The 20,911-nt window shown below is 40.2% G+C and overlaps 1 protein-coding gene across 1 annotated transcript in view; it reads left to right on the forward strand.

The window, feature by feature from the left end:
• The window catches only part of LOC104915579 (maestro heat-like repeat-containing protein family member 2B), a 445,385-nt gene that overhangs the window by 343,659 nt on the left and 80,815 nt on the right, over positions 1 to 20,911 (forward strand). The window lies entirely within an intron of this gene.

Consider the following 20,911-nt stretch of genomic DNA (forward strand, 5'->3'; position numbering starts at 1 on the left):
ATTTCCTCATTTCGAAGGAAACACGAAACCCTCGGGCCTTTAAGAGCTGCGGATGCTTCCCCCTCTCCCTCCCCCGACCTCCTTTGCAACCGCGCCACAAGGGAAAGAATAAAGCCCATCGCTGCCCTTGCAATCCGGCCGCAAAGGAGAGCCGTGCCTCTCCGCGCCAGCCCCGCAGACAATGGCCCCGGCCGCTGCGTGGCCGCTCCCGGGCTGCTGCCAGGGCACCGCGCCGTGAACGCGGGTCCAGTCCCTCCCCGCGCCGCAGCATCCGCTGTCCTCATGGGCACGCCGGCAGCGGGTCCCCAGCAGCCTTAAGGGCAGCATCGTGGGGCGACTGGTGATGGGTGGGGTGAACGGGAGGCTCTGCGTTCTGTGTTTACGGCGCCGGGCAATAAACGGAAATATTCGTACATAGAGTGCAGGGATGACAACGAGAAGGGAAGCTCCGCGCCTTTGTCTGGCAGCAACGCGGCGGTGGGGGGGGGAAAGAGAGGGGAGGCGTGCATACAGTGCTGCTGCTGTGGGACGCGTGCGTGGGGCTGTGTGGCTGTGTGTGCCCTTCTGCAGCACGTCGGGTGCGGTGTGGTTGGTGCTGAGTTGGAAGCGAACAGGATTAATGTATGCAAGCAGAGCTGTAAATACATTTCAGTACATTCCTTGGGGATGCTGCTGCTCTCGAGGCCTGCCTCTCTGCCTTGGCTGGCCGTTTTTCACAGCACTGCCAGATGTACTGTCGTGGAATAATATCTTGTCCCCATGGCCATCCCAATAGGGTTTTGCAATAGCAGACTGGGTTTTCCAGTTTGCAAAATCACAGAACTGTAGGGATTGGAAGTGACCTCCAGAGATCTATCTAGTCCCACCCCCTGCTAAAGCAGATTTCCCACAGTAGATTGTAAAGGGAAGTGTTCAGTTAGGTCTTAAATATTTCCAGGGAAGAAGATTCATTGCAGTTCAGCCAAAAGCTGAACTCCTTCATTTTTGGTGGTGCAGGGGCTAACATCTGCCTTATTTCCCTTGTCCATGAATGCCTCCAAAAGTGAGATGGACAGAGATTATTGCTGGGAGATGTGGTATGAACTGGAGGTACTTCGATGAGCCAGGAATGGTGCAGGACTGAAGGTCACAGGAATTGCTTTGGGAAGAAATGGCAAGGAGCACAGCATATCATTTGGCAATATTTACAGATTTCCATAATAACAACATAAAAGCATTTCAGAGGGATGTGCCATGTTCAAAGTAGGCTGACTTTGCCAGCTTTTGAGTGAGTTCTTCAAAATGACTTCATGGCCTTTTGCTTCTTTGACACTTTTGAGTGCTGAACCTTGTGACTGGGGATTGTGCAATCTCCCTAATTATCACTTCATCAGCATCCCCAGACATGTTACAGCTTCAGTTTTCATCTTTATCAAAGATTTTTTTTTTTTTTGCCTCCTAAGTGATGGTAAATTTAATAGAAATTTTCTTTAGAAGTTTTCTCCTCTGTGACTACTGCAGTCACTCATGCATGTGTTTGGTCAAAGCGACGTTGCCCCAGCCTGTGTGGTAATGCACTCCTGAAACTGAAGAACAGGGGATGCTAATGGGGCTGGGTCTGATTTTTCAATAGCAGTTTGTCTAGCAGCAGCACTGCCTTCCTTCACTTTTGCTCATTTTGGGACAGAGCCACAGGTTGCCTAAATCAGTGCGATCCACATGCTTAAATGGAGCTTTGCTGATGTGCGTGAACAAGGCCCCGCTGCTGAGTTGAGATTCAATTACAGTCCTGAGAGACAGAGAAAAGCTTTACACTTCTACTGCTTCTCTGCCTTCCTGTATCTATCTTTCAGTGAATTGGTACTGACATAGCCCCAGCCCCTTAGAAAAGCCATGCGCACCTTACTATGTGTGTGAGTAAAAGGAAGGTGTTACGTTCCATTGGCAGGATGCAAGCTGAATCTGTACAAGTCGATCCTAACTACGGTATCTTGTCTTAGTGACATAATTACAGAAATGGCATATCTGCGTGTCCTTTTGTCACTATATGGACAACATGGAGTCGGCCAACATCCATGCAAAACTGCCCCGTGCCAAACTGCATCAGGGGGTAACAAACTCCATGGATACTAGAGTGTGGCAAAGCTGCCATCCTCAATAAATTCCCTAGGTCATATCATCTAAAAGACAGTTAGCTTATCTTTGACCTTTGAGGTCCCTTCCCACCCCAACCATTCTGTGATTCTTAGGAGTTCTTATTACTGATATTGATGAGCTTCTGCATTTCTTAATCATTTGCTTGTTTGTTTGTTTGGTGTCAGCAGCCAACAAATATTCGGTGATGTAATACCCTTCCAGGCATGCAGTTTCCCATGCATTTGCATGCTAAAGGAGAGCACTTTTCAACACAGAGCTCATCTCATTTGCAAGAAGGAATGTGGACTCTCTACGGTTTTCAGCTAAAAACATAGAGGGCTTAAACTGTTTCGAGGCAGCAGGTTCTGCCTTACACTGTAGGGAAGTCTCAGAATGGGAAACTTAGTAAGTGGAAACCTGTACTTCTTTTGTCTCCTTCGTATGGCCACACTTGTAGCCTTGAGACAAAGCTCAACATGCCTTTTCCAGTAAGTATCAGCTATTCTCATTTGTGAGAGTGTGAGACTGAGGGAATAAAAGAGTTTCTCAAGGGCACACAGCAGAGGGGCTTAATCAGATATTAATTGATGTCGGTGGGAGTGTTTGTATCTAAATTGACTTTAGCTTGTGCTTGAACTCTGTCTGAAGAATGTTTTGAAGCATGATCGGGAACTCAGATCTTCTGACCTCGTGCTAATTCTTCCATACAGTTATTGCGTTTATTAAAATACAGTAAAATAAAGGAATCAAGGGGACACAAAATGTCTGTGATAAAGCACTCAAGATTAATTCCCATTTCAGCTTATTATTCATAATGGAATCCCTGGCAGATCAGATGACTCTCAAGATAAAAATAAACTGTGTGTAAATTTCTCTATCATATGGGAAATAAATTAGAGGAAGAGAAGCCAAATGATTGTTTTCCAGGCCACAGTTTCACATGTGAAATCATATTTTCACAGGGTTGACTTGCTGAGGGAGAATGCATCCTCTCATTCCATATACCATTAGAGGAAACACGAGCTGGCAGAAATCCTCAGGGTGTAAGTGAGGAGGAGACAATCACATTTTGTCATTTCTGGCTGCAGTGCCTCACTGCCAGCAGTATGTGGCCAGCATATCTCTATGGTGACATAGAGATTTGGGGTGCTCAGCTAGTCCAGTAGCAGAGCACAGCATTTGTTTTGGGTAACATTCCGGTGAATGCTATGGACAAAATACAGAAAAATAGGTAATTCACAGAAAAGTGTGTGTAAAGGGAGAGCCTTTCCATCTCCACAAAGCTTGGTTTCAGCAGAGGAATTGCAAAATGCCTGCTCTAGCTGGACAGATACTGGCTTTGCAAATAGTGACATTTCCTTTTTTACTGTGCTTGACAAAGGGAATTTTGCAACAGGTCAGGACTGTAAGCTTGTGGGAGCGGAGAATGCAGCTTAGTAAACTCAGATAGCTGCTGCACAGGAAGCGCAGTACCCCAGAGCAGCAGATGCTCCTCTCCCACACCAATCTGCCTGACTCTGGTTTACTGCCTTCCCTACACCCGTGAGCAATAAGAGAAGAGTGCTGTGTCTTGCTCTGAACACACACGGAAGCTGTAGCAAAGCTCCAGTCTTTGGGCTAGGTTACTTCAAACTTGGAGCAGAAGGCAGCATACAGCCTGTAACAAAGCCAGCAAGACCAGGAGGCCTTTAGCTGTGGTTTCTAGCTTTTGAGGGATGCTAGGAATTTACTCTCATTGTGTTTGGAAAATTTTAATTAACAGAGGGGAAAGCAGTCTGTTTCCAGCCTTCAGAAAGATTTCTTTGAGTCTGCAGGGAACAACCCAGCTTTTGATTCTCTGTCTTATGTGTTTCACCATAGAATCACAGAATCGTGGAATCACAAGTTTGGAAAGGACCTACAAGATCATCTAGTCCAACCGTCCTCCCATTACCATTGCTATGGTGCTATTGCTATGACCAGGGCTAATTTGAGAAGATTTGTGACTTACGAGTTTCCAAACTACCTCCTCTGTCTGGAGTGCTTTCCTACCAGATGTGTGTGCAAAAGCTGAGATTGAAAGCTAGCTCTAGAAAAAGTGTCTGATCCACAAAGTATCTGAGAGAAGTGAAAACAATGTCCCAGCACATCTCCTGGCTGAAGGAGGTGTTTCCATGCCAAATTTTCACAAGTGCATGTCATCACTTTCTGAAATTTGCAGCTATTTTTCTTTCCTCTAATTCAGATGAGGAAAAGTAATAGTTTTGAAAGCATGTAAGTAGCACCATTAGCGTAACGCATCATAAACTTGGAATGCATCACTACTCTAGAGCTGCTTGGCCCTGTCCAACAACCCCTTATCCTCCAAACATTAATCTCCCCTATAAGTCATGTGCATAGGTGTCAACAGAGAGGGCAAACAGAGCTCTCAGGCCAATGGGGAGATTGGATTGTTGTATTACCATTGAATACAAGTTTCTTTCAATGCAAAGATAAAGCTAGATATACATTCAAATGACTGTGGTCTCTTTATTCAATGCACGAGTCCACATATGCCAAAGACAAGAAGTCATTCTGATCAGAATCTCATCGATAAAGAGATGACCAAGGCAAACAGGCTGTAGGTAGCCATGGTAACCCAGCAGTGGGCTGACCCAAGGGGCTGCCCAGGCAACCTCCTTAGGTCACCTCTTCTGCACACTGTCCTCAGAGGCAAACTGCACAGTATCAACATGTACCTGAAATCATGAAATTGGTGAAATGTGTCACGCCAAGAGTGCAGTTCCATCCCTCCAAAGCTGATGTTTCCATAACATAACTGGACGTGATACAGAACAGTAGCACAAGTCAGTATGCGTTGGTGCACAGCAGAATTATTAATTTAGCTTGTAAAATAGCAGAACCCTGGAGAACGTGCCTGTGCTGTGCAGGCCCAGCATAGCTATCTCTGAGCTAAGTTTAAACATGCAGCAGTCTGGAGCTCACTCCAGGTTTATTGCTTTGTGTTGGTTTTCATGGGTGGATGTAATCTCCTGTGAGATGCTGCCGGCCCCTGTTGATGCATTCACTTTGAAACCACCTTAAGCATACTCAGCTATTGAGCTCCTTTGTGTTCTGGCTCCCCCCTAAACCCATTCAGGTTCAACAGTCTTTGTTCTTATCACTTGTAAGACTGTAGGCAGGCAAGATTTCTCAGTGTGTTTGCCTATCTGATTGATCTATTTGTTTTTCTCCACAAATCCCTTCTTTAATTAATTTATTTCCGACAAACAGACAATAACAACAAAATCCCCTAAGCTTGCTGCACAATCACGTGTAGAGATGGCTGTGGGATCTGCTCACACCCTGGCTCATCTCATTCTTTGCTAGGTGAGGGAGTGAAAGATGAAGCTGCTGGGGGAGCTTCATTGTAAAGCTGTTATTGGCAGGAGGCTTTCTTCACAGAACTGCTTTGTGAAAAGTGAAGGAGAAGCGTTTGGGCTGCCACAGCCATGCACTTCAGCTGACTCAAGTGACAGGGACACGGGGTGTGTGGCATTTCCTTTTTGAGGACAAAAGGCACAGCTCTCACAGCGCAACCTGTGAGAGGCAAAAGCTCTCTCCTGGCCTCCATGTAGCTGCTGAGCCTTTGCAGTTCTTTGCCCTTCCTTTTCTAAGTGGAAGGAAGTTTTGAGGTCTGAGTGCAAGCAGAGGTGGGGACTGCAAGGGTCAACCATAGGAGAAAGGTACCATGAGCGGCTGGGTTGAATACAACTGTATATGGCAGGCACTTAGGGTGTTCCGAGACTTCTCTGTATTTCTTTTTCAAATAATCTACCATCATTACTGGGACAATTAGGGCAGGCAGGCAGTAAGCTTGGGAAAGCATTGCTTTTTTCAATTACTTGGAAGTTTTCAGGTTATTCCATGCAGAAGGATATGGAGCAGTTCTAAAGGTTAAAGATTGATAACTCTTGTGATTTTTCTGTTTGCAGTGCCAGGCTCAGAGAAATTTACCCAAGGACACAGTCAGAAGCAGGAGAAAAGTGGTGGCAGAGGCAGATGGAGCAGGGTCCAGTTGTTTTGCAGAAAGAGGACCCCAGAGCTGCTCACAGTACCAGATAGCAGTGGGGTCTGTTGCATCTGTTTGCAGTTGTCACCTCTGCTGCTCGTTATCGCTGGGCACAAGTTTGTTTATATCTGACTGAAACAAAAGCATTTCCTGGCATGTTTTAGGGCTGGTAGGAAGTTACCACAAACATGCACAGGAAAAACAACAACATGAATGTGCATTGACGTAGCAGTGAGACCAGAACATGTTACTGCAGGCAGGCATGCAGGGAGCTCATTTCTTATAGTGAGGTACATCACTACTGTGCACCAGAATGCAAACTGCCATGTGGAACAGAAAGAGCAAAAATAGGCAGGTTTCCATTTTTTAGTTCATGGATGTTTTTCTACTGATATTAATAAGGATGATTCTGAGACCAACTTCCATTTTTTTCAGCTGCTCAAAGTGCCTCAAAAAGAACACATGGGAAACCAGAGATTATCAAAGTTCCAAACGGGAACACATCTACATGTATATGTAGCCTATTCATCTTCTGCTGATTTGTCTCCTACATTCAGAATACATTTTATTTCACAGCTACAGCCTTGATAAAATCAGAATTATGGGATGAGAAACAGGAGCAGCCCTGCAGATTGAATTAGATGTAAAAGTTCATTGTTTGCTCCCATAAATCATGCAAGTATACAGAGCCCGTGCTGTTCTAGCAGGGTTGTGTCCACTAGTAACGAACTGCTGCCATCAGTGGGCTGCAGTTTGTATTGACATACGCTTATAGTGCTGCCTATCTAGGACATGACAATAAAAGCCAAAATGTGCTGTGTTTCCAGGTCCACAGTGAAGGCATGCCTGCACAGGGCAGCTGTAGAGAGCTGTGTCTGAAATCCAGAAAGTCGTATCTGGCTCTGCAATACACAGTAGACATAGCAGTTACTCTGTTGATTTTACACTCACTTGCAAATTCTGCTAGTAATTTTCTCCTGATAAACTTCACTGCACATCTGGGAGTGTTAGTCTTTCCACAATGGCATACTTGGTAGAAATACACTTGAATATGTATAACTTATAGGAATTAACTGGCAGTGATTGTCATTTTGCACAGGTCAGACATCCGTATTAACGGCGGGCTAAACTTCTGATACTGAAGAGCATTTTCAAAAGAAAAGGTATGCATTGTGTCCTGACATACATGAAGTATGACACCTCTGAGTGTCCAGTGCCTCACTCTTGACAAAGATCCAGAAATGGAATCACCTGAGAATGCCTTAGTGCTCACTCAGACCATGACTAAGAGACACAAGGAAGCCTGATTCCTCAAAAGCATGACATTTCCCCCCCTTTTTTTCTTTTCATAAAATATTGCAAAAGATTGTACTGATGATAATCATTACACATGTGTTTATGAGCATACTATATATAGAATAAGAATATCATAGAATCATTTCAGTTGGAAAAGACTTTCTGGATCAAGTTTAATCACCAACCTGACCTATCGAGTCCTATTACTAAACCTTGTACCTTACTGCCGTGTTCACACATCATACAAATAGCTCCAGGGACAGGGACTTCACCACTTCCCTGGGGAAACTGTTCCATAAATGTATATAATTCACACATAATGTAATGTAATGTAAATGTAGTGTAATATACAAATAATATAATTACTGTATCAGTACAACATCATAACATGTACCACATAATGTAACATAATACAATGCAATGTGATTTAATAGTTAGATATGTATTTGTAATATAATATTGTATTATAATACATTGTTGGCTCTGTGGTTTTAGGTATATTCCTTAGGGTGAGAGAGATTCAGATTAATAGCTTTTAACTGCTAGAAAATATCCTGCTAAGGCAGTAATGCTTACTATAGAATGCCCAGTTTATATACCAATGAGATGAAAACAAGGAAGCAGGGCAATGGCAGATCATTCCTATTTGGACAGATTACCAACTTAAACAAAATTATTTAAGAAGACAAACTGAGGCTCCTCATCCAAAATGGATTTCAAAGAATCACAGAATTGTAGTGGTTGGAATGGACCTCTGGAGATCATCTAGTCCAACCTATTGCTAAAGCAGGTCCCCTACAGCAAGTTACACAGGAAAGCACCCAGGTGGGTTTTGAATATCTCTGGAGAAGATTGTACAACCTCTCTGGACAGCCTGTTCTGTTCTCTGTCACCCTTACCATAAAGAAGTTCTTCCTCATGTTTGTATGGAACTTCCTGTATTCCAGTTTGTGCCCATTGCTCCTTGTCCTGTTGCTGGGCACCACTGAACAGAGCCTGATCCCATCCGCTTGACTTCTGCCCTTCAGCTATTTGTAAGCACTGATCAGATCCCCCTCAGCCTTCTCTTCTCCAGGCTGAACAGTCCCAGGTTTCTCAGTCTTTCCTCATAAGTGAGATGCTCCAGGTCCCCAGTCATCTCTGTGGCCATCCACTCAGCTCTCTCCAGAAGTTCTGTCTTTCTTGAACTGAGGAGCCCAGAACTGGACACAGTACTGCAGATGTGGCCTCACCAGGGCAGTGTAGAGGGATGGATCTCACCCTTCTGGCCATAATCTTTTTAATGCTGCTTAATCATTAAATAGTACGCTCCTTTTCTAAAATTCCATAATATGAAGAAAAGGAAGTTACATGTTATGTCCTGGAACAGTATGAGTTTAGACAAAGAATAAGAATGTAACTTTATTAGCAACAGGAGGACATTCTCATGGCCATTGGAATGAATCTCTAGAACAATATTTTGTTGATGTTTGTTCAAATTTCTTCAGCTCATGCTACTGAGAACAATCACTTCAGTATCCCTTAACCATATACATATGTGGGCTTCCAGCTTTGTGGTTATGTGCTCCAAAAATAACTTTCATTAGATTTGCTGGATTTGCTGACAGCTGCTGTTTCATAATACTTGGAAAATAATAATTTATTTTGAAGTTGAAATGAAGATTTTGAGGACTAGTTTTGTCTGTTTTTAACATCAAAAAATAAAAATAAAAAAAAGAAACACTACGATTTATGGACTTTGTCTCCCTAATGGAAGAGGGAAAAGCAAGGATTGTGAAGAGAATAAGTCAAGAGGAAATGCTGTAGTTTTTCAGTTTCCTCTTTTTAGTTATAATCAGGGACTCAGAAATGGGAAACCTGCAGTCAAGTAGAGGGGTTCATTCACTTTGTAGTGGCTGCAGTAAAAACATTTGGCAAATTAACCTGACAGCCATGAATGTAAGCACACATCAGATGCAGAGCAGGAATCTTCATGATCTCAGTTGCTCTGTAGTTGGGAAGCTGCAGCAAATTGTACGTATCTTCCAGCAGACATACTTATATGTATTGACATTAATAAATGGGTTTTGATGTTTTTTTCTCAATGAACACCTGGAAATTTCTCGGGAAAATTAGATCTGCGATTATGGTTTAAAATAATTTTCTCTTATTGTTTCTCATGGCATTTTTATAGTTGTTCTCAGCTCCCGGATCAATAGTCACTGAGCTGGGGTACTGAAGCTGTATTGCAGCTAAAAAGCAAGAAATTGCAATAACATAATCATCTGAAATATTATAGTCAGTAAGTCACCCCAGAAGATTTGAAGCAGCAGATCTGCTAGCAATACACATAATCGCATTACCGTCAACTGCTGGGCAAACGCCTTGGTGGGTAGATAGGGCTGCCTACATTTTATTTAATTGAAGGTGTATATGGATTCATTAGCTGAATTATAATTAGATTTTTAACATATGCTCAGAAAATATTCTATGATGAGTTAATTTTGCTTCTGGAAAATATTAAGATGTTGCTTCCTAACACATTATAATAAAAGAGCTCGTAGAGCAGAGGATGAAAGAGAATCAGTAACTACCTTACATGAAAAAAAAAATCCCTTGGGAGATATCTACTATGTTACTCCAAACTGAGACAGTGAGAAAAAAATTAAAATACTAGTGCCATAGATTAGAAGCAGCAAGAAAGATGGAGTACAGAGAAATGACCCAGTTTGAGTGTAGTGTGTGATGAATATGGGAGAGTTTCAAAGACCCACTCGTGTCCTTGGCATTCAGTACTGAGTGAAGCATGAGGCTCAGTATACCTTCAGGGGAATGGAAGAGTATAGGACTATATCTACTTCATAAGCCTTTCTGTTATTTTTACATGCTCTTGTTAATGCCTTATGACAAGAACTCCCCAAACTAAATTTTAGCTGTATAAAAAATCATTTCACCCCCTACATATGCACTATCTTCCACTAACAATGGAGACCCATTTTTGTTGCATGAGAACAGGTGATAAAGGGATATCCTCTGTTACTCTTTTTTCACTGTGTGTTGTTTCTTTTCTTTCTTTAATCTTCATCAGGATCCTTTTTCTTTTTCTTTTTTTCTTTGAAAGTAAACACGTGCAGTCTGATCAGGTTCCTTTCAGACAGATGTTTCTCATGGCTTTCACGACTTTCTTCTTTTGTTCCTTCTCTCCTCTCTTACCATGAAACCAGGAGTGGGTAAGTGGGTATCTGTGGGGGGTATTATTTTGCTGAGGTATGATCAAGTGTACTTGTGCATGAATTATATTAGTGCACCTATTAATTGATTGCTCAATGTGAGCTTTGAGCAATTTTTTGGACTTCAGTAGTTTGATTAGAATCATAGAATCATTAAGTCTGGAAAGACCACTAAGATCACCTAGTCCAACCATCAATCTGTGACTACTCTAGACCTTGTCCCTCAGCACAACATCAACGCATTTCTTGAACACCTCCAGAGATGGTGATTCTACCACCCCCCTGGGCAGCTCGTTCCAATGAAGAAGAAATTTCTTCCGAGAAGAAATTCTTCCCAATATTGAGCCTGAACCTCCCTTGGTGCTACTGGAGGCCATTCTCTCTCATCTGGATATGCTTCTCTTCTCTAGACAAGCTTCATACCCTCAGTGTCTTTCTTGTAGTGAGGGGCCCAAAATTGAAAGCAGAGCTTGAGATGCTGCCCCACCAGTGCTGAGTAGATGGGGACGATCACCTCCCTGCTTCTGCTGGCTGCACTATATCTGATACAAGCCAGGATGCTTTTGGCCTTCTTGGCCACCTGAGCACATTGTATTAGTCTTATATCTGGAGCTAGCCATGGATGAAGAAGTGACATATGGGACTGCTTTTTTTTTTTTCTTCTCCAGCCACCGAGTCTTCTTTCTGACATCCAAAAACCTTTTATAAATCAGTGAAAGACTAAATGAAAAGTCAGCCTACGTAAAATCTCATTTATGCTTATTAATCTGGGTACTTTCCCATCTGCACCCAGCTCACATAGTAATTCAAATTTAAATCTTTAAAAGCATCCATTATTTTCTTTGTGCAAGCAAAAATATGCTATAGATAATATCTAAATTAGTATTATGTTAGCATTCTCTTTTGTCCTGTGGTTTGGTGCCAAAATAGGTCATTCTTTTTCCCGTTCCTCCATTACCATCATACTATAAGGAGGACTGAGTGAGTTTGACGTTATCTAAGAGCGGGGGAATCAGACATTTCTTTTGCTGCTTCTCATCAAAACTGTTTTATGAAGGGAAAGTTAGTGTATATTTTCAATTAATGGGCAAAGGAATGAGAGATAAATGAAGTGCTGGTAAATTGAGAAAGAATGAAGTACAAAATGAGACTAATCAACCTCCCTCAGAGAATGGATTAACTATTTTCTGACACAAAGTTTTGTCCCTAGCCTTTTTTTGGGAAGAATTCAAGAGACTCTTTATAAATAAATTTATAAATTCAAGAGACTTTATATAAATGGGAATGTATGATAATTTTTCTCTTAGCATCTTAAATAGTTTACATAAATCTGCAACTTTTGAAATGATGTATTAAAGCTCTCTTGTGGTTACTTAATATCAATATTCCTCTGAAGTTTTACAGATACATCAGCAGATAGGTGAAATCCAGTCTGCCATAATTCAGATGCCCATCATAGGCAATACTTCACTGAACACTTAAGGAGGGGAAAATCAAATCTTCCCTGATGTAGCTGCTGCACATCAAGCTTATTAAGGACCTGGGAAGCCTGTAAGGGAAGGTGAATTCTACTTGCAGTTGTGTTTCCCTTTTCTGTCTGTATTGGGACCACACACATGTAGATCCTCTACATCTGGTGTGTTCCTATCATCTGTCCCATTTGCTTTGATGTGCAAAATATATTCTATCAGCACCTACTGTTGTTATTAAAATGGTAAAGCATAGGAAAAAGCAGCTAGCTAGCTGCATAGTGCAGTGGTGACTCTTCCTCTCATGGCCGTAGCACACACTCAGTCGCATTAAAACCTGCATGCATTACATGTGCCGTGTGCTTATGCCACTTCTTGAGTAAAGCACAGTGATTGCCGACACTAATATTTCAACTTGCCTAATGGCATCTTAGAAGAAAACGGAACCCCAAAAAAAGAAAAATCATGGGTGAAAGAAGAGTACTTAATGAAAAATGGAAAAATGAGTACTTTTTTTTTTATTTCTGTCAAGACAAATAATATGGCACTGTGTTCAATATGCAAGGAAATCAGTTTTCAAAGATTGCCATTTGAAAAGACGTTATGTGCAGAATCATGCTGCCAAATTTGATGAATATTAAAAAATGTTTCATGGAGACAAAATAGCGAAACTACAAAAAAGTCTGTCACCTCAACATAGTCTTTTTGAAAAAGTCAAATGGAATTTGTTACAAAAGCTAGTTACATGGTGAAAAATCTGATTGCAAAACAATCAAAACCATTTATTGAAGGTAAGTTTATTAAGCAACATGTGGAAAGAATGACAGATATAATGTGTCCTGATTAAAAACACAAAAACAACAGGTTTTTCTAAAATCAGTTTATCTCACCAGACTTTAGCTATGTGAACAGAAGAAATAGGAAAATCTACTGAAAGAATTTTGGAGAGTGAAGCTGCTAATTTCAAATTTTTTTGCTTTGGCAATAAGTAAAAGTACTGATGCTACAGATATGGCTCAACTTGCCATTTTCATTAGAGGTATTGATAATGGACATAATGTCACTGAAGAAATAGCTTTCTTAAGTGCAAAAACACAATTAAACCTCTTGATTTGTATGAAGCAGTAAAAAAAATACATTAACGTGATTTTCTTTAATATTGGTCAACGTATCTGATGTAGCTACTAATGGTGCCCCATTGATGGTTGGTAAAAAAAGAGAGACTTAATAAAATTAATAGAAGACAATGCAATTGCTGCTGACAATTCATGTTTGATGAACTATCATGGCATCATACATCAAGAAAATTTATGTGTGAAAGATTTAAAAATTGATAATGTCATGTAAATTGTCATCAAAAGTTTGAATTTCATAAAGTCCAAGGGATTAAATCATTGCCAATTCCAGGAGTTCCTTAAAAGTATGGATGTTGATTATGGGGACATCATTTACTTTTCTGAAGGAAAGTGGTTAAGTTGGGGTAAAATGCAAAAAAAGATTTTATGATTTGTGAAATGAAATCAAGTCTTTTATGGAATCAAAGAAAAATTTACACCAGAATGTGAAGATGAAAAATGACTCACAGACTGAACATTTTTGGTGGATTTCACCACTCCTTGAAATAAGTTAAACATGGATCTTCAAGGTGAAAATCAACTTATCAGTGCTCTATTAACATTTGAAATGAAACTTAAAATATGGCAAACTCAAGTTATGGCAAATAATTTCATGCATTTTGATGTGTTTGCTAAACACAGTCCTGTTTGCTAAACACAGCTGTGTTTTCCATTATGAGAAAGGAATTTGAGAATAGGTTTCAAGATTTGAAAAAAAAAAATCAATATTTTTTTGTATATTTGCAACTCCATTTTTTGTTGATATAAATACTTTATCAGAGAATTTTCAAATGGAGAAATGGTGTAGAGTTGCAGTCAGATATTCAACTCCAAAATTTGATCACGTCTTTATCAGTCTTTTGTAAGCTCTGTCTTAACAGAGAAAAACATTATTCACTTCACAATCACTTCTTATTTGTGTCACTTTTTGGCAGTCTGTATATTTGTGAGCAATTATTGTAAAGGATGAAGCACAGGAAGGGGAACATTTCATCAAAAATCTCTGACCAACACCCTGAGAACTCACTAAGAGTTGCAACCGCTGCCATCAAACTAGACATCAAAGCATCAGTTTCGCAAAAACCGAATCAAATATCCCACTGCTGTTATGGTTTTTTTGCTCTCTGTTTTTTATTCTTTAATAAAAATGCATTAAAAATAAGTTTTGTAGCTTATATACATTAACTACATTATAAATTTGATATGCGGCCCAAGACGATTCCTATTTACTCAGTGTGGCCCAGGTAAGACAAAAGATTGGACACCCATGTCATAGCTCATTGTTAAGTAAAGAGAGAATGAAAAGCAGATGGGGCAGATAAAGCTGAGGTGTCTTTTACCTCTGGTCTTTCCAAAACGTAAATTGTGCCAAGCTTAATCACATTAATTCAGACAGAGTGGAGTCGGAAGTGAAGATTGGATTAGACATTGTGACTAATTATTCAAGCTGACCCATTCTGATGAAATTTTACTTAAAATATTTACAGAGCAAACCAAAGTAATCCCTTAAGCAGAGGTAGTTCTTCAGAGAGTATGCAAAAGATAAGAGAAGTTTCTCAACAGCAGTAAAGGTCAAATACAACACCCATTTTTAACAGTATAATATAGATAAATCCAGAGCTGTAGTCCTGGCAGCCTAACTTCGAACTTCAGGAAAAATTAAATACTCAGAAGACAATGTGATGATAAATAGCTGTTAACAGGAGTCTTCCTATAGGAAAAGTATCTGCTGTGAGGAAGAATCAATAGTTGGTTCTCTATCACAGTGAGAGGTGTTTTGAGAGAGGAAAGTTTATTAGCAGATTTTCAAAAATAAAGAAGTTGCTTAGAAATTTTACTCTTGCTTGCAGAAGTGGTGGGCAGGAATATACATCCCACTGAGCAGCAAGAGTGTTTTCTGATTGCCCCGGATGCTGAAAATGTCACAGATTGCAAAAGTCATTCAACTTCAAGTCAATATGCAGCTGTAATCCAGGCTCTCTTCCTAATCAGTACAAAGGTAGGTGATTCATCCCATACAAAGACAGACATCTAGGAGAATTAAATCACTCCCATGGCTTCCTCTCCCTGCTATCCCACTGACTCTAGGGGAATATAAAGGGACTATGTTATAGTAGCCACTAAACTTTTAAATAGCTAACTTTAGGTGACTTGAATCCCGCCTTCTGCAGCCACTAAATCACCCAGATTTATATTCTAAGATGTATCTAGGTACATAATTTCAGATAAAGTAGACATTAAGCAGATGACTTGACCTGGTGTCTGTGGATGAGTGATGAGGATCCCACATGAAATAGGTTACACAAGGACGTAGTCTTTCCTACTCCTGCATTTTCCAGGTAAATCACTGGGATCACTGAGGGCTTTGAATACACGAGAGAGGAAGACCATATTATTATCTGATAGCTTATTTATCAGCTGGGAGGAAATACAAAACTTAGAGTTTAAGCAGTTTAAGCAGAGTTTAAGAGATCTATGCAGTATTTTTGAGAGTAAGGAAGTACAGTTTTTACAAATAAATCCATGGAGCTAATAGTGATATTAATGAAAGTCTCGTGAAATGAAGAGGCACGAGTATCTTATAAGAAATAGTTCATGAATGGAAAGGCTTAACTATGCCTTAGACCTGGTCCTTAGCAGTGAGAAGACACTCAGGAGCAATAGTGGCTCCATAAGTATTGATAATTCCTCCTACCTAAGAATTACACTGATAATTTTCCCATTAATGCATTAATGGCCAGGAGACAACTATGCCACCCCAAAGGATTTTCCACGTAGCTTTTCAATGCAAGTTGTATTCTTCTTTTTCAGATTTTCTTGCTGTTGTTGTTGTTTGTTTTTCTGCCACTTCTTATCTCTGGAGAAACCTGCACCGCACACAGAATTGGAGTGGGAACTTACATTCCTTTTGTGGCCTCATCTTCACTTGGGACTGGAACAAAGCAGGCTTTTCCTGTAGGTTGGCAGCCCAGGCCACTACCATACTCCGCACCCCCTGCATGCCTTCCTCCCTGCTATGAGCCCATTGGTCCACCGTGGAAATGTAGGCCTCACTCCACCTACAGCAATTGGCCACAGCTATGGGATTCTGTCCCAGCACCCCATTGTCTTAAGCCGGTGGTTCTTTAAGCAAAGACAAAGGATGAGTCTTCAGGTCGGTGTAATGATTTTAGATACAGGCAGCTGTCTGAGTTGGGTTAGAGGATTGGCTTCTCCCTTCCATTTGGTGGAGACTTGAATCACAGCACCTGTCAAAGTTCATCAAGACCAAGGAGAGGTTTGCACTGCTGAGACGTTAAGGTGGATCCAAATATCAGCACTTGGTTTGTGAGGGAAGCTTCTGTGGTGTCTGCTGTGGCTCTGCTGCTCAGCTGAATCATGGAATTCTACAGAAGAGTCACAGATACTGATGTTGTAATGAGGCGGCCACAGGACGTTGAATAACCATGGGAGCAGCTGCTGTCGAGTGCTGTGAGAAAGACTGGATTGGAATGCTCCAGAATACAAAACTTTGTATAATAATGATCACATGGATAAAAGAAGGATCAGAAATGTACATGGTCTGAATAAAGATGTTATTAACACATGCTAATATGACAGGAGCTTTGTGAGAAGGATAGATAAAGTGGATACTTCCTTACCTATTTCCTTTTCTAATCCGTGTTTTAAAGCTTACTCACAGCCTTTCACAGGACAAAGTGCTTTCTTCTGTATTTGGCAGGGCAGAGGATGAGGTGTTTGAAAGAAACAGGAAATGAGTAGTTCCTTTTCAAAGACTTAAGCTTTCTGTGCTAGTAGAATATGCAGATAAATGCTTAATCATATATCTGTATTTTCTTTATCTAGCTGTAGGAAGAAACTGATCTCAGGCAGACAGCCCACTGCTGGTTAGATCCTTAAAAGGCTCCACACACTGATTGGAACTGCAGTTAAAATAAGCACATTTGCCCCATGGTGTCATTCAGCCATTTCCTACTGCAGAAAAAAAACCCACAGGCTAATATATTGGAAACCAGTGTTTTATTCTTATATTTCTTGTGGTGAATGCAATTAGTGATTCTCAGGGCAGGACATGGAGTACATCACCTTACTCCCGTTCACTCATACCTCTTTGAAAATTATGGGATGTGTTGTAAGACATTGTGAACTTTAGAACTCCTGTGTCTGTTTTGTTTTGTTTTGTTTTTTAAAGTATACTATTGTGTTCACTTTATTATTTATTTATTTATTTATTTATTTATTTATTGCACAGGATCAGTAGATATTTTTACTTCTCTTGAAAGGAGCTCCTTTACCTCTTGTAGTTCCACAAGGAAAAAACGTATCCTGATTTTATTTTGAAGTTCACAATATACTTCTTTAAGTCTTCAGTAGGTGAAAGTTTCAAAATAACTAACTACCATCATGCTAAATAGTTTTAAGAGTGTGTTTTAATGTGCAAAACAAAATAAATCACAGTTTATCTTTTCTTATGTTTGCCCCTTCCTTCTCCAGGCCTTCTCACACATTCTTAACTGCATATCTACCAGATTCTTCCTCTGCCCACAGAAAAATTTCTGGCATGTCTCTCACTCTGTTTATGTAGTTGCCAGCACAGCTGTTCTCACTTGCTTCCTAGTTTTCTAACATTAATATCAAACTGGATTTGAAAGTACAAGGATGCTTAAGAATTGTGACAAAACACAATACCAAATATATATATCTATTATAATAATTTATTTCCATTTCCAAGCAAAAAAAAAAGTCTATATTCTCTTAGTTTTCTCTGCCTGTATGACACCTTCAGAATAGTAGCAGTCAACAGTATTGCACTGAATTCTACATATATTCATCTATCACCTCTGAATGACCTTGTCACAGTAATGCTCTGAGTGTATTAAGCCATAACGTTCCTAAAATAATTGGAATTTATTTTCTTTAAGCCTATTGTCTGAAAGGTTAGTCATCTAAATCTGAGAGTAACCCACGCTCCCTTTCTGCAGCCATAAAGGGAAATACACACCTTCAGAACCTACATATTAATGTAGTTCAGATAAATCCTCTTTGGGTGTACGTGGTACTTGCCACTGACTACAACCAAAGCCCAACTTAATCATTATGATTAAAGGTGGTGCATCCCCCACTTGTTACATCAGTGAGAAATGTAGTCCTGCTCTATTGTGGATGGAGAGCTGTCAAAAATAAAATAGTTCATCTTTTGGTGAGCATGACCAACCTTCTCTGTACCTTCATTTCTTAAGTAAGGAAAATAGACATGCATTTGCAAGGTGCAAAAGCACAGATCACTTCCAAGCAGAGCTCCTACTAAACTACATCATGACAGGTTATGTGGATGTTGAATTTACTGCTGTAGTAGAGGCCAGTTGTTTTATTCTTCCGTTTGCTTGACTGTATTTACTCATTCTATTTGACTGAAGGATTGCACTCAAAGTTTTCAGGCTGTGTGTTTGAACTACATGCTATATTGATTGGACAGAAGCCATAATATGCGGGTAATATAGGCATTTTTTAAAACAAAATTTATTGTTTCTTTTCCTTCTTCCAACTTAATAAATAAATAAATAAATAAATAAATAATAAAAGGCTTAATCTCAACATAATAACATAATGCTTCTGAGAAATCTACAGCAGAACTGCTGGTGCTCCAAGCCAAGCAATGGAAAGAATCTCCTCCAGATAGACAGAGATGTGTTTCAAAACTAAGATTTTTTTTTTTTCAAGCAAATAATTTTTGTTTCTGTTCTGAAAAATAGGAAACAATCCTGGTAGAAATTTGGACATTATACGTGAAGGCAATCAACAACAGAACTTAATAATTTACTTAGCTTTAAGTACACAATTAATTTCATTCCCTGTTCAAATGCTAAGTGTAATACTTAAGCACTTTATTAAGCATGGATATGCTGTCAGAAGGTGTTGCTGTCATGAGCTTGTTACAGCAAGGTATCTATGAACCTCACAACATAATTAATAAGAGCACCTTATTTCAGGCAGTCTGTAGGAAACAAACAAACAAACAACAACAACTCACAAAGAAACAAACAAAAAACCCCAAAGCCACAACCAAATCATCTTTAGCACAGAATGGGAGATCACCTTTTACTGTGTTGTTGAAGATCATTCACTGCGGCATTCATTCCTATATTTTTAGGGAAACACTGCACTCTATGGGTGAAAACTGTTTCCCCATCATGTATCACGGGAAGATTCTGGGAAAGAAAAACGGCTTATTTGAGCAATTAATACTTTTTAACCAAGGGAATGCATTGTCTCTATGAAATCCCTACGAACAAACGTTCTTTCTTCCCTTCTGCGTGCTTACTTTCTAAAAAATAGGGGAAAGTACTGAAGGAGATATTCTGTACCATCTATGCAGTAAATAATCAGTAACTATATAACAAGTGCTGGCAGTTTGTACCCAACGTTCTCAGTTCTGTGTAAAATTCTGATTACCTTTACTATATCCTGATGATAATCCTACAGACTGAATTTCCAGTTAGAAACATGAAAAGGGAAACTCAGACCCAAGGCTGCACCCTGGAGTCCTGTGCTTATTTACCCTCCCACGTCGCTGCCCTGCCGCCCTACTACCAGGACCTATTCTCCGTGTTCTGATTTCTGGCCGTTAGATGGCAATCTTGTCCGCCCTCTGTAGCCTGCTTCCTCTCTTCAAGTCCTTTGCCGACAAACATGCTTGCGTGTCCATGCTTCTACGAGAATCCTTTCTCTTGCCTCCGCCTTTCTCTTTATAATAGCAGGAACTATGCTAGCATTCAAAATTCCCTGTTTGCAAGCCTTCCCTCTCTCTCTTCTCACCATAGGGATGCTGGTTGATACCTTGTAACGCCTCATTCAGTGCTTAATTTTTACTTCAAATAGCTATAAACTATCATCAGATGCCTGATGATAGTCACAGCCCAGGTAGGCCTGGGAAGGTAGGAGCCTGGTGGGCATGGTTCTGGTGTGCTGGTGGTTGGACTAGGTAATCTCTGTGGTCTTTTCCAACCTTCGTTATTCTATCTGTGGAGGAAGAAGTGGTAACCCACCTTTACTACAAAACACAGCCTCCACTCTTGAATTCTGGGTCAGCCCCTGAAGATTACATTTTGTAGACTTAAACTCTTCCATAGATCAGCTATCAGACCTTTCCAGGAATATGTTCCTTTGTCTGGGAAAAAAGGACATTTATATTTTTTCTTATGGTCAATGACAAACTGCAGTTTTCATGGAGCTCAGTTAGTTTTAAATGCCTCAGTTTTTCTTGCTATGCTGGTTCAAAAGGCATCAGCTAGCTGGCCATCAAGAACTAATGTTTGTTTGAAAGCAAATATTCTATATTTGATTTAAGGACAAGGAACCAAAACCATGCAGTTTTGTATATGAGAAGTTCTTGTGCAGATTTCAAACTTCTAATTTTTTTCAAGTTTCCACTCAGAAAAATGCTGTTTAAAAACAAATGAACAAACAAAGAGAGAGATTTGCACTGAAAAGGGAAAGAACCAGTTTGAGGTAAACGTATTGCTGATGCTCAGGCTACTGCACTAATAGCATCATGGAGCAAGGATCCCCCATCCAGCATTCCATTCTGGTCAACAGTTAAATAAAGGTTATCTTTCTTTCTTTCTTTCTTTCTTTCTTTCTTTCTTTCTTTCTTTCTTTCTTTCTTTCTTTCTTTCT

Source organism: Meleagris gallopavo, chromosome 1, assembly GCF_000146605.3.
Source record: "Meleagris gallopavo isolate NT-WF06-2002-E0010 breed Aviagen turkey brand Nicholas breeding stock chromosome 1, Turkey_5.1, whole genome shotgun sequence".
In the NCBI taxonomy this organism is placed as follows: Eukaryota; Metazoa; Chordata; class Aves; order Galliformes; family Phasianidae; genus Meleagris; species Meleagris gallopavo.